The 14,056-nt window shown below is 38.6% G+C and overlaps 1 protein-coding gene across 5 annotated transcripts in view; it reads right to left on the reverse strand.

Moving 5' to 3' along the window:
• Positions 1-14,056, reverse strand: part of LOC126471445 (sarcolemmal membrane-associated protein) — a 354,795-nt gene that overhangs the window by 39,003 nt on the left and 301,736 nt on the right. The window contains exon 20 of one of the 5 annotated variants that reach the window (XR_007586307.1): positions 13,530-13,714. The exons of the other annotated variants lie outside the window; for them this stretch is intronic. The gene's annotated coding sequence lies outside the window, so the exon portion shown is untranslated. The remainder of the gene's footprint in view (positions 1-13,529; positions 13,715-14,056) is intronic. 5 annotated transcript variants of the gene reach the window in all.

A 14,056-nucleotide genomic window follows, 5' to 3' on the forward strand; every position in this document is an offset into this window, starting at 1 on the left:
CACAAAAGAAAATAATAAAACACTAATACTTAATGTCATTATCTCAGATTTGCTAAAAATGTAGCTTACTCTTCTCTCTGTATATTAGACCAGTAACATTATTTACTGATATCGAACTTTAAGACTTGTGTAGTAATAGTTTATTAGTGTTGAAGTTGAAATTTGTAATATTCCTCTCATGAACAAAACTAGCACATTGTTTCTGCTTCCTCAAGGGCCTCACATGAAAAACAGATGGTGCTGTCTATCCACAGAACTACAGGCGTTGGACAACATGATTTGTTTGGCCTGGTAGTATCTGGAAAAGTGCATGTCTCGAAACCTAAAGGTCATGAAATCAATACACTGCAGCACAACTCTGATGTGGGTGTATAAGCACTGACATGTAGGCAAGGAAATAGTGTGGCATCTGTGTCTTTCTGACATGTGTGTGGTAAAGCTGAAATGTGATCTACAGCTATGGTATTAGCAAGTGCATCAAAACAGGACCAATGTGCTGATATTCTTTTCTTCACTGCTGAATGACATACACTGGTAGACATCCACCAGAGAACGAAGAATGTGTATGGGGCAGCGTGTCTGTTAAAAACCACCACTGTGGAATGGTGCAACAAGGGGTGGTGCTGCTTCATGACAACACAAATCCCCATATCGTAAATATTATAATGTAAAATTTACACCAACTCAAGTGGGAGACATTCAAGCATCCACTCTATAATTGTGATCTGTCACCATGTGATTATTACGCCTCTTGTCCTTTTAAAGAAGCCTCGAAGAGGTGAGAATTTCTGCCACATGTGGATTCGAAGCAGGCAGTTACATACTTCATGCAACGGGACACTGTGTTTTACCAAATCGGTCAATCCATATGAAGTGGTCCAGTGATGGTTGCTTAACAATTTTTAAATATTTTAATTTTTTTATATGTGATTGCCCTATATTTTAGAATTTAAAACAGTTTTTTAAAATAATTTATCTTGCACTTTTACAGGATGGTGGCCATTTTTATTTGTAGGCATGCGACGATTTTTCAGTCTGGAGACATTAGCGAAAATTTTAATATCTCTGCACTGGGTTAAGTTACAACACTGCAATTGGAATGATTGTTTTTAGAAAAGTGTCCTCTACAACATTGTCTATTACACAAAATACAGTAAATTCAAAACTAACCTGTCAAAATGACCTCCAAAGTTTGGTATACAAATTTTCAAAAATCCACTTTTCAGGCCCAAAAATAACAAACAACGAGTGATGTATGAGAATATTTTTTTCCTATCATCGGATATCATACACTACTAGCCTCATATAGAGAAAGAACACTTACAAATGTTTCCTTAATTTTTTATGAATTTTTGAAAATTTTTATTTTTTGTAAAGTTTGGAGTTAGTTATCTCAGGTAAAACTGAATATAAAAATATGATTTTTGCACAGTTTGTACACCTATATGGTAGCAACGTACTGTAAACATTTCAACATTGATATCTGACTGTGAACAAAGATATGAATTTTTGAAAATGAGGAAATAATTCACATTACTCTACAACTGATCTTATGGCTGTTTCCGATTTAAATTGTTTATTGTTTCATTATCACTCAACATTCATTTAGTTTATTTATTTTTAATAATTCAATATTAAACAATAGGAGCTTTTGCTTTTGTTCTATGGTAATAAAAATGCCCATTTACGTTTATTGTCAATAAAGAAGTACATTATTGCTAGGTGTGGCATTGTAGAAGTACATTACTGCTAGGTGTGGCATTGATGTAGTCAGTCTGTTCTGAAACCTCTGTCAGAATGGACGTACATACTTCATCAAGAGTGTAGAATGTGATATGTGCTTTGTTCTGTCTGTAATTTCTAATTAATTTTGAGAGATTAACTGGAATGCAATAACATGGATGAACAGTGCTCTGCTGGACAGATGGCAAGTGAAGTGTGTCACAAAACAGTTTGTGGTTCAGTTTCAAAAAACTTGAAAAATGTCAATGACTCTGATGAAGTTACACAAACTTTGTTTAAATTTCGAGTAAGTTCTTCTTTAACATCACTGTGTGAGTATCATGAGAAGAAACATATTCTACAGTACAACCACATTTTTGGAAGGAAGTGCTGTGATCCACTTAAAGTTCATAAAAAGCCTATTACTAAAGGTTTGAGGGAAACAAAACTGGGACATTTGTCCTTGTTATGTGAGAGTTAAATAGCTTCCCAAGTGAAACGTAATGTGACTCATGGAAATCCCCCGTGCCCAAATTGTTACTCAAAAATATTTGTTGTGAAACCACAACCAGAATCATGTAACCTTGTTAATGACACTTATATTCCTAATGAGGAAGCTGTTAGCATATTGGATTTTGCTTGTTCTACGTTAGATGTATCTTGTGCTTCAAAAATAATAAATTTAAGTAGCAGAAAAAGAAAAGCGGCTACTGAAAATAAAGTACAACAAATTTCAGACAAAATTAGAAAAGACTTGGAATCATGCTTTAATAATACAGATACCAACATCATTCCTAAAGAAGAAGAAAACCTACCACCAGCATCATCTGACACTGAATGTTTGAGCTTAATAGAGAAATTAAAAATTAAATGTTCAGTGACATCTAAAGAGAAAAAGTTAAAATTTTTAAGTTTGCTCCATGACTCATGGTCAAGAGAAGAAATTGTTCATGAATTCAATGTTTCTAATTGTTTGGTTAAACTAACCCAGAAATTAGTGAAAGAGCAAGGCATTCTTCCATTTTTAGGAAAGAAGAAAGAAGTAGGTATAAGTGAAGAAACAGTTAAAAAATCCAGCAGTTTTATGAAGATGATGAAAAGAGAAGAATGTGCCCAGGTTGCAAAAATAGCAAAAGAGTTGTTATAAATGGAGTTAAGTAACAAAGCAGAAATGACTAGTGCTGTCAAATTTAAATGAACTTTATGTAGCTTTCAAAAATTCTCATCCTGAATGCAAAATTGGTAGGTCAAAATTTTGTCACCTCCGGATCCTCAGGGACATGTGTTTGTTTATATCTTCAAAATGTCAAACTGACGATTGTGGGTGCAAAACTCAGTGATGTTACCTACAAAGAGTTACTAGATTTAATGGTCTGTGACACTAACAGTTACGAATCTATGATGAGTTTGTGTAATAAATGCCCTGGTAAGGAAACCGTTATTGAATTGTTTTACGAATATGATAAGGAAATGACAGACAGTATTACCTTCAAACAGTGGGTCACAACTGACAGGGCAGAAATAACAGTGGTTAAATTCCAGGAAGAGTACTTGGAATCTTTAATTGATAACTTACAAAACTCAAAAGTCACCACTATGTTGAAAGGTATACTTTGCAGTTATTCAATTTGCATTCTATGTGACTACCTGGAGCACAACATTTTGGCTGTACATGTGTTTCAAAAGCATGTAATAAGTTACATAAAAGAAAATTTTCCCAAGGTTGAGAAGCTGGTATACTTTTCAGATGGAAGTGGTAGTCAGTATAAGAACAAAAATAATTTTTCAAATCTATGCAACCACAAAGTAGACTTTGGGTTGGAGGCTGAATGACACTTTTTCGCATCTTGCCATGGTAAAAATGCATGTGATGGAGTAGGAGGTACAACAAAACGTGAAGTATGTAAAGCCAGTCTACAAAGACCAACCACAGACCAAATTCTCACAGTACAGGACATGTATGTCTTTTGCAAGGATAATATTAAAGGCATTACCTATTATCTGATCAAGAAAGAAGAAGTGGTTCTGCGTATGAAAACAACACTTCACACCAGATGTGAAAACTGTATAGCAATAAAAGGAACAAGGCATTTCCACAAATTCCTGCGCATTGCAGAAAATTTACTTCGATGCTACGTAACATCAGAAACCAAATTTTATGAGGATCATTGTGTCAGTAAAATTACATCTCTGTCTTGAATGCTGAATGACATAGTGTATGATGGACAGTGGAGACTTGTAGAGGTTGAAAGAATAAGTTTGCAAAACAATTATGTTTTTGTGCATTTTTACCACCCTGATGGCCCAAGAACATCATTTAAGAAATCTACTAGTGACAAAGTTTGGATACCAATGAAAAATGTTATAAGGAAACTTTCAGTGCTTGAACTTGCCATAGCAACTGGGAGGTCTTACTCAGTATCACAGAAACTGTCTGAAGAAATAAGTGTTCTTAACATTCACCACCAGGTTTAGGAACAGTCGCATCTCTAAGAATGTTAATTGAAAATATTTATTTTAAGTATGTCAAAATAATAAAAATGTTTCCACTTTATGTAAATAATTCAGTACCTTGCTTCAATAATAATTGATTATATCCCGCCAGTATCACACATGAACAGGCAACAGCCATAAGATCAGTTGTAGAGTAATGTGAATTATCTCCTCATTTTCAAAAATTCATATCTTCGTTCGCAGTCAGATATCAATGTTGAAATTTTTACAGTACGTTGCTATCATTCAGGTGTACAAACTGTGCAAAAATCATATTGTCATATTCAGTCCCATTTGAGATAACTAACCCCAGACTTCACAAAAATAAAAATTTTCAAAAATTCATAAAAAATTAAGGAAACATTTGTAAGTGTTCTTGCTCTATATGAGGCTAGTAGGGTATGATATCAAACTATAGGAAAAAATAGACACACATAAATCACTCCTTGTTTGTTATTTTTGGGCCTAAAAAGTGGATTTTAGAAAATTTGGATACCAAACTTTGGAGGTATTTTTGACTGGTTATTTTTGAATTTACGGTATTTTGTGTAATAGACAATGTTGTATAGAACACTTTTCTAAAAACAATCATGCCAATTGCAACGTTGTAACTTAACCCAGTGCAGAGATATTCATATTTTTGCTAACGCCTCTAAACTGAAACATTGTCGTGCACTTACAAACGAAAATGGCCGCCATTCAGTAAAGGTGAAAGGTAAAATTTTTTTAAAAACTGTTTTGAATTTCTCAATTATAGGGTAATTAGATATGAAAAATTAAAATATTTAAAAATGGTCAAGCAATCAATTTTTATTGAACCACTTAATTTGGATTGACTCAAATGGGTATTTTCAACGTGGTGACTTGGTGGGGATGATTGCCTCAGTGCTCACGGAGATTTTGCCTGGTTGGCATACCAACCCTGGACTGCAAACCTTTTAAATGGAAACATTTTTATCACCCCTCATTTAATACCTCCAGCCCGCCAAATATTGTTGGAGTCAAGTGAGACATTGAGCAATACTGTATCACAGTGTCTCCTTCATCACATATATTACCAATTAACCTTGTCTGTTCTAAAACTTGTTGTGGAAGGAATTCTGCCATGGGCATATTCAACTGCTCACTGGTCCGAGGAAAAGGTTTAGCTGGATGGAGGTGGATAACTATATGAGTAGCTGACTGTGGACTGCAACTTTATCACTACACTGTTCCTGGTTTCATATTGTTCACAGAATACAGATTTGATTTTTATTGTTAACTTCAGCACTCACATAATTTACATTTAAATTTTGATAATATATAAATTACAAAGACAAAACACTAAAAGTAGTATGAAAAGGATAGATTGCTACACATTTTTGAGTTGCAGACAGACACAACAAAACTGTTATGCATTGAGCTTTTCATCAAAACCTTGTGAGAAAGGAAAAACATACACAGTCACACAAGCAAGCACACCTCACAAACATGACTGCCATCTCTGGCAATTGTGTCAAATGGATGGAAGCAGCAGTCCGGTGTGGGATGGGGAAGGGGTGAAGGGGCACAGACAGCAGGGTACAGATGGGAGGAGAAAAGTGAGCACTACATGGTGGAGCATGCAGGGACTAATGTTGGCAGGAGAAGGCTGCCAGGCACAGAACCGTGAGGCTGTGGGGGAGGGATGGAATGGAAAAGAGTCAAAGACGGGTGTGTCTGTTGTGGGAGAGTGGCACACAAGGAGTGTGAGGGGATGTGAACTGGGAAGAGGTGATACGACAGGGGGGGCGGAAATTGTTGGATGGAGGGTGTGAGGCCAGTAGGTTACCGTAGGTTGAGGCTGGGATAATTTTGGGAGTGGAGAATGTGTTTTAAGGATAGCTCCCGTTTGTGCACTTCAGAAAAGCTGGTGCTGACGGAGAGGATCCAGAGGGCCTGGGTTGTGAAGCAGCCATAAAATCAAGGATGTTATGTTCACCTGCATGTTGTGCCACGGGGTGGTCCACTTCCCATATAGAAAGCTGTGCAATGATTCTGGCACAGCTGGTATATGACGTGACTCCTTTCAGAGGTGGCCCAGGCTCAGATGGGGTTGTACAAGCACATGCCAAGACTCTAATAAGATGTGCTGGGTGGTTAGATTAGGCAGGTATTGCACCTGAGTCTTCCACAGGGATATCAGCCCTTTGGCAAGGGGTTGGGATTGGGAGTATCACACGGATGGACTAGTATGTTGTGGAGGTTGTGTGGGTGGTGGTGGTGGTGGTGGTGGTGGAACCCCATTTTAGGAGGGGTGGGTACGATCTTCCGTAGGATGTCTCTCATTTCAGAGCACGATGACAGATAATCGAAGCCCTGATGAAGGATTGTAGATCGGTGGTGGTTAGAGGATCGAGGCTGTGTGGGGATATTGCACAGAAAATCTGTTTGTGGACTACACCAGGGGGATAATGCCTGCTGGTGAACACTTTTGAGAGACCTTTAGCATACTGAGAAAAGGAGTTGTTCTCACTGCGGTTATGCTATCCCCAGGTAGCCAGGCTGTATGTGCAGGACTTTTTCATGTGGAGTGGATGGCAGCTGTTGAAATGCAGGTACTGTTGGTGGTTGTTGGTTTTGAGGAGGATCCGGTGAAGCAGATGGTAGAGAAGATGCTGAGGTTGTGAAAGAATGAGGGTAGGACGTCTTGGCTCCAAGTCCTGATCATGAAGATATCACCAATGAACCTGAGGGTTTGGGGTTTTGGGAAGCTAGAGAGGTTTCCTCTAGATGGCCCATAAACAGGCTGGCATAGAAGGGTGTCATGCGGGTACCTACAGCTGTGCTGAAGATTTGTTTGTGTACCTTTCCTTCAAAGGAGAGGTAGTTGTGTGCTGGAATTAAGTTAGTGACATGTATGAGGAATGAGGTAGTCATGTACGAGTCTGAAGGACATTAGGAGAGAGAGTGTTCAATACTGCAAGACCTTGAGCATAAGGGATATTTGTGTACAGGGAATGGGCTTCAACGTCCCACAGCCCATGGACTTGCCACTGTGAACACTACCTCTCCTAATGTCCTTCAGACTACAAATCTACTCTCTCTTTTTTCATATTCATTACCAACTTTACTGTAATGCACAACTACTTCTACTGCTTTAAAGGGAAGGTATACAAACAAATCCATGACACAGCCATGGGCAGCCGTGTAGCACCCTCCTATGCCAACATGTTTATAGGCCATCAAGAGGAAAGTTTCCTAGCCTTTCTGAAGCCCAAACTCCTGATCTAATTCAGATTCATTGTCGATATCGTTGTGATCTGGATTCAGGGCCAAGACACCTTATCCTCATTCCATGCCCTCTGTCGTGTATCACCTTCTTCCAATTCATGCCCCTTCTCCCTCATTGTGTGCTGCTCTCTGCCAACACACCTACCGATCTTCTCCCCTTCTGTGTTCCTCTCCTTTCCTGCTTCTCCCCCCCCCCCCCCTCCCCAGCCCTCATTTCTCTCTCCCCCCACCACAGCCACCCATACCCTGCTATCCCTCCCCCTTTCCCACCCCATCCCGTGTGCGTGTGTGCGCGTGTGTGTGTGTGTGTGTGTGTGTGTGTTTTCTGAACAAAGCTTCGATCAAAAGCTCAGTGTGTAACAGTCTCTTCATTGCGACTGTCTGCAACTAATTGTCATCTTCATACAGTGAGTAGCAATCTATCTTTTTCATAACATTGTTGATTTTCCAACTTGAAATTTCCATTGTTTGATAAAGACAAAATACAGAATTGTGGGCTAAATATAAATAATTTTACTAATTGTAACACAGGACATCTGCCCTGAGCAATAGCTAAATTTAGTAACTGCTAGAAAAGCATGCCAGATTCGACTTTAGTGTGAGAAATACTTTAAATGTATTAGAATTAAAAAGATCTCCAAAAACTATATCGTGCTGCATTGCACTGAGCAGCTATATGGAAACAAACAGTAGAGTTACACTACCGCTGCCATCCCTTATTGGTTACCTTTATTAATTGTGATTGTGTGTTTTGTCACTGCTTTGCACATATGGGTATGAATAATTCAACCGTGCTGCCAACTGTGTTAGTTGTCACTCCTATTTCACAGAACTCATGGTTTCAAAAGCACTGCTTGAATATGGCAGTTCAATCAGCATGGGATTAAATTTATGTACAAATTTCTTCCCTCGTGCAATGTTGCCTGCCACTTACTTGGTTAGCCCTAACTGCAACCAACCCAATAGCTATTTATTATCATCAACTGTAGGTGTATTGAGGATGTAGGATTAATGATGAAGTGTGTCGCTGCTCTGTAGAAATATGTCTGCTTGTGTCTGTATGTGTGGATGGATATGTGCGTGTGTGCGAGTGTATACCTGTCCTTTTTTCCCCCTAAGGTAAGTCTTTCCGCTCCCGGGATTGGAATGACTCCTTACCCTCTCCTTTAAAACCCACTTCCTTACGTCTTCCCCTCTCCTTCCCTCTTTCCTGATGAGGCAACAGTTTGTTGCGAAAGCTTGAATTTTGTGTGTATGTTTGTGTTTGTTTGTGTGTCTATCGACCTGCCAGCGCTTTTGTTCGGTAAGTCACCTCATCTTTGTTTTTATATATAATTTTTCCCACGTGGAATGTTTCCTTCCATTATAAAGAAAATAATTACTATTACACACACTAAGTGCATCCAACTATTCTGTCCTACCTCAATACGACAAGCTCACGGGAAATGGAATGACCTATGCACAGATAACTGGAAGTGTGCAGTGGCTGTAATGATGTGAAATCATGAATAAATTGCTAAATGTTTTATTGACAAAGGTGAAGACAAAAGCTTTGGTTCAGTCTACTTCTCATTATTCTTACAGATCCTAAGTTGTCCATTGTCAATCTCTGACCACATCATGTTCTCAAAGCAATCTTTCCCATATTTTTATATTCTTTTGTGAGTGCTACATCACGCCTACAAATCTCATTCTCACCCATAGATATTGCTCCTTCATCTTAAATAAAGTCTTGTAATCTGCAATTTGATTGCACTTGTGAACACTGACTTCCATACTTCTCAGTAATAACTTTGTATTCTTGAGTAGGTGACATACTACGAACAAAATATACACCATAGAAATTTTGAGTTGTAGACAGGCACAACAAAAAGATTTTCATACTTAAAGCTTTTGGCCAATGGCCTTTGTCAACAATAGAGAGGAGTCAAGCTTCCATCATTTGGCTGTGTAAGTTAATCTCATATTAAATAAACTTTGAAAGCACAAAAAGTCAAAATATAGAAACAAATAACATTATTTGTACATGAAATCATCGTGGTACTTTGAAAGTGACAACATCTGAGTACCTGTTCTGCTTGTCTCTGTTACCCCATATCCTCCAAAGCATTGCTTCCATAAGGGGCTACACACCAATTGCATCAGCTGCCTCTCCATGCACCATTAGTTCGTGAACAGACTACACCCGTTATCTGTGTGAAACTGTTCACATTTATCAAAGTAATACCAACATTGAGAACGTCTGAAAATCCATTGAAATAGGCGTGAACCTTTCACCAGTTTGTACATTGGCAAACTTAAGCCCAAGGATTGCTATTCCCAGCTCCTCAAGCACGTCAATTTTCTTTCCTTTCTTACCCATATGCATCACCTCTTTTAAGCTGCCTCACAGGTGGTGACTAGTTTCACATATATGTTTGGCAAATACCGATCTACTGTAGTTGCCCAGTCTAAAATCATCTACATGCTCACTGTGTCTTGTCGAGAATTTCTTAACTATTTGTCTTAACCACATGGGCAAGAAGGAACAGAAAGAGAAAATAGCAATGGGTAAGGAGACTGTCACTTTACCATATTTTTCACAGAAACTAGCAAATATTTTTCAATGTTAAAAATCAATAAAACCAGGCACGATTGTGATAGAGACTCTTTATTGTTTTCTAACATTTCATACCGATTGCTGTGTTCCAGACAAGAATGCTTTCTAAAATTTTAAACATTTTTAAGCCCTACGATGTCCAGCAAAAGAATTAATGAGACACAGCTTAAAACATGAAGTTGGCAATAGCATAAGTAAATCTGAACAGGTAGGCATTTATAAAATACAATGTTCATCATATAATGTAAAATATATAGGAATAAAAGGCAGGCAATTTTCGATAATATATAGGGATCACTCAGATGCTTTTAGATTGGGCAACCATGGCAGATCAATAGTTGTGAGCATGTACATGAAACTAATCACACCCTGAAAGGCATAGAAGAGGACTTCAAGATGATACACGTGGATAAAGAAACTTGACTTACCCGAGGAGCTTGAAACATTAACTCACCTGGTTGTTTGATAATGTACTTTATGTACAAACTAGTGAGAATGGTAATGCCTTCTTCAATGGGTTTTTAGATCTTTTTATGGATGGTGAAAGGTTTTGCACAGATAACCTATACTGCGGTTCCCTCCATACCCATGTATCATACTTAGAATGTTACGGAATGGCTAATGGCTCAGCACACTCTGTCATTGCCATACATATATTTACTACTGGTGCATCGAGAGGCTGCTGAAATAACTGGTTTTTAGCCCATTACGGAAACAACACTTTGGAGGATGTGTCGTAACACAGATAAGGGGAGTGGGGAATCTCGTGCTGCCATTTTTGAAGTAAGACAACAACGTCATGTCCAAATAATTTTTTTTTTGTGTTTATACTTTGACCTTGACTGCTTTTGACATGCATTTCATACAGGATTAACTTAAGACATACAGGTGATAGCAGGTTGACTCCCAAAACATGTTGCTGTGGATTGTTTTCCTAAAATTAGTGGTTGTATGCTAAAACATTTGTAACAGTTACCTTAACAAATGCTACCTCTGTTCCTTAAGATGGACAATTTTAGAACAACTGTTTAGACACACTACAACAGATCCTCAGTACTAACATAGTCTCATTCTGAACAGAATGATTTTATAATCAGTATGATGATATTTTTTTCTATTTTTTTTTAGGCAGGGGATGAGGGGAAATGGCATGCACTACAAACTTGAATAGACAGGAAGCTATTTTCACCACCACCACCACCACCACCACCACCACCACCACCATCTAACTGCTGGTGTGTTGCGTAGAGAAATACGTATCACCACCACCACCACCACCACCACCACCACCACCTTGCACATTAATCATTTCTTGCAAACAGAAACTCATAACCACACAGAAGGGCTTCTGTGAGGCCAGACACTTAGGTAAATTTTATAGAGACCACTGCAGATATCTCGGCTGTAAATACAATGAAGTGTCAAAGAAACTGGTATAGGCAGGCATGTTCAAATACAGAGATATGTAAACAGGTAGAATACAGCACTGCAGTCGGCAATCCCTATATAGGACAACAAATGTTTGTTGCTGTTGTTAGATCGGTTGCTGCTGCTACAATGGCCGGTTATGAAGCTACAATGGCAGGTTATCAAGGTTTAAGTGAGTTTGAATGTGGTGTTACAGTCAGCGCATGAGTGATGGGATACAGCATCTCCAAGGTAGTGAAGAAGTGGGGATTTTCCCATATGACCATTTCACAAGTGTACTGTGAATATCAGGAATCTGGTAAAACATCAAATCTCCGACATCGCTGCGGCCAGAAAAAGATCCTGCAAGAACACAACCAATGACACCTGAAGAGAATTGTTCAACATGGCAGAAGTGCAACCCTTCCAAAAATTGCTGCATATTTCAATGCTGGGCCACCAACAAGTGTTGGCGTGCAAACCATTCAACAAAACATCACCAATATGAGCTTGCAGAGCTGAAAGCCCACTTGTGTACCCGTGATGACTGCATGACACAAAACTTTATGTTTCGCCTGGGGCTGTCAACACCGACATTGGACTGTTGATGACTGGAAACAGGTTGCGTGGTTGGACGAGTGTCGTTTCAAATTGTATTGAGTGGATAGATGTGTACAGGTATGGAGACAACCACATGAAGCCATGGACCCTTCATCTTAGCAGGGGACTGTTCAAGCTGGTGGAGGCTCTGTAACAGTGTGGGGCGTGTGCAGTTGGAGCGATATGGGACCCCTGATACACCAAAATATGACTCTGACAGGTGACATACTTAAGCATCCTGTCTGAACACCTGAATCCATTCATGTCCATTGTGTATTCCGATGGACTTGGGCTATTCCAGCAGAACACTGTGACACCCCACACATCCAGAATAGCTCCAGGAACACTCTTCTGCTACTTCCGCTGGCCACCAAACTCCCCAGACATGAACATTATTGAGCATATCTGGGATGCCTTGTATTGTGCTGTTCAGAAGAGATCTCCACTCCCTCGTACTCTTACAGATTTTTGGACAGCCCTGCAGCAGGATTTATAGTGTCAATTCCCTCCAGCACTACTTCAGACATGCGCCGAGTCCACGCCACGTCGTATTGTGGCACTTCTGTGTGTTCACAGGGCCTTACACAATATTAGGCAGGTTTACCAGTTTCTTTGGCTCTTCAATGTATTTTCATTGGTATATCCAATTCCCATACTGTGAACAAATGTAAACGGACAAAAAGATATCTTTAACCAGTATTCTGGTAAGACGTGTGACAGAATGCTTAAAACATTTTGCACATAAAGGAATGTTGGCACTTGTCTGTAGATATTTTTGAAAATTTATGGGACACTGTCTTTAATGACCACACCCCTTATGCTGTGTAGGACCACCCACACTTCCGATTAGCATAATGTATCAACGAGAAAACTGTGGTATATGACCATGTGTAATCACCCAGAGATATTTCTTTCTGTCAAGCAGTGTTTTGCCGCAAGTGACTGCCGAGACTGATCAGATTTGGTACTTTACAGTAAACCACGAATTAACTCCATATAATGGGGAAATAACCAGCTTCCACAATACATTCAGCAATAAGTATAGAATATTGGTAGCTGAACTGTTATCAGAAACATCTAATGTGTCCACATAAAAGTATGTTTTTCTGGTAGGGAAATAGATACTGTTGAATAGAGTTGGAGACTCAATAACTTTAGTTTCTGTTAAGTAAGTACTACTCAAATTACACTAATATATATCCAAATACTGCTGATCTACAAATAACTATCTAACAAGCCAAAAACACTGTTTTATAATGCAATATATTAAAAGCTTGATTGTAAGGAAAGCTATTTGAAGAATAAAGATACAGGTACCCAAGCACTTTAGACGTCCACACCACTTGTTATGTGAAGAAGGCGCGCAAATAGCATTCAGTTTATATGGGAAATAATGGGATGTCATCACACATTGGCAGTTACATAAGAACGCCATGGTCAATAAATAAAATTTTACCTTCAATGTGGACTGGCAGACTTAAGCTAGAAGCTGGCCTAGAGTATTGCTGTAATGGTGATAAAGATAATGGATTATTTAGGATAGGATGAAGGGTCTAATAACTGTGGTCACACCAACTGGTTAATGACCATCACAATAGCCATAACAGCGAAGGCCATGGAAACAAATAAGTGAACAGGCACCTGCAAATGGCAACAGAAATGAGAGAAATACTGAAATAAAAATAAAACATTAACAAGAAAATAATTAACAAAAGAGAACACTTACATATACACAAACACAAAAGAAAATGCAAGCAAATAAAGCTGTACTAAAGCACGAAAAAATATTAAGAGGCAAGTTGGAAAGCAGAAACGGGAAATAAAAGAACAGAAAAGAAAAGATATGCATACAAAAGATATACTCCTTAAACAGCTACCCATTAGTCACTTCAACTCCAGTTTCTGCTTTTGCCAACAATCATATAACAGGACTTAGCTTAGAAACAGTAATAATTTCTTGAAACACCAAAAAGTATCACAATT

The sequence above is a fragment of the Schistocerca serialis genome, chromosome 3 (genome assembly GCF_023864345.2).
Source record: "Schistocerca serialis cubense isolate TAMUIC-IGC-003099 chromosome 3, iqSchSeri2.2, whole genome shotgun sequence".
NCBI lineage: Eukaryota > Metazoa > Arthropoda > Insecta > Orthoptera > Acrididae > Schistocerca > Schistocerca serialis.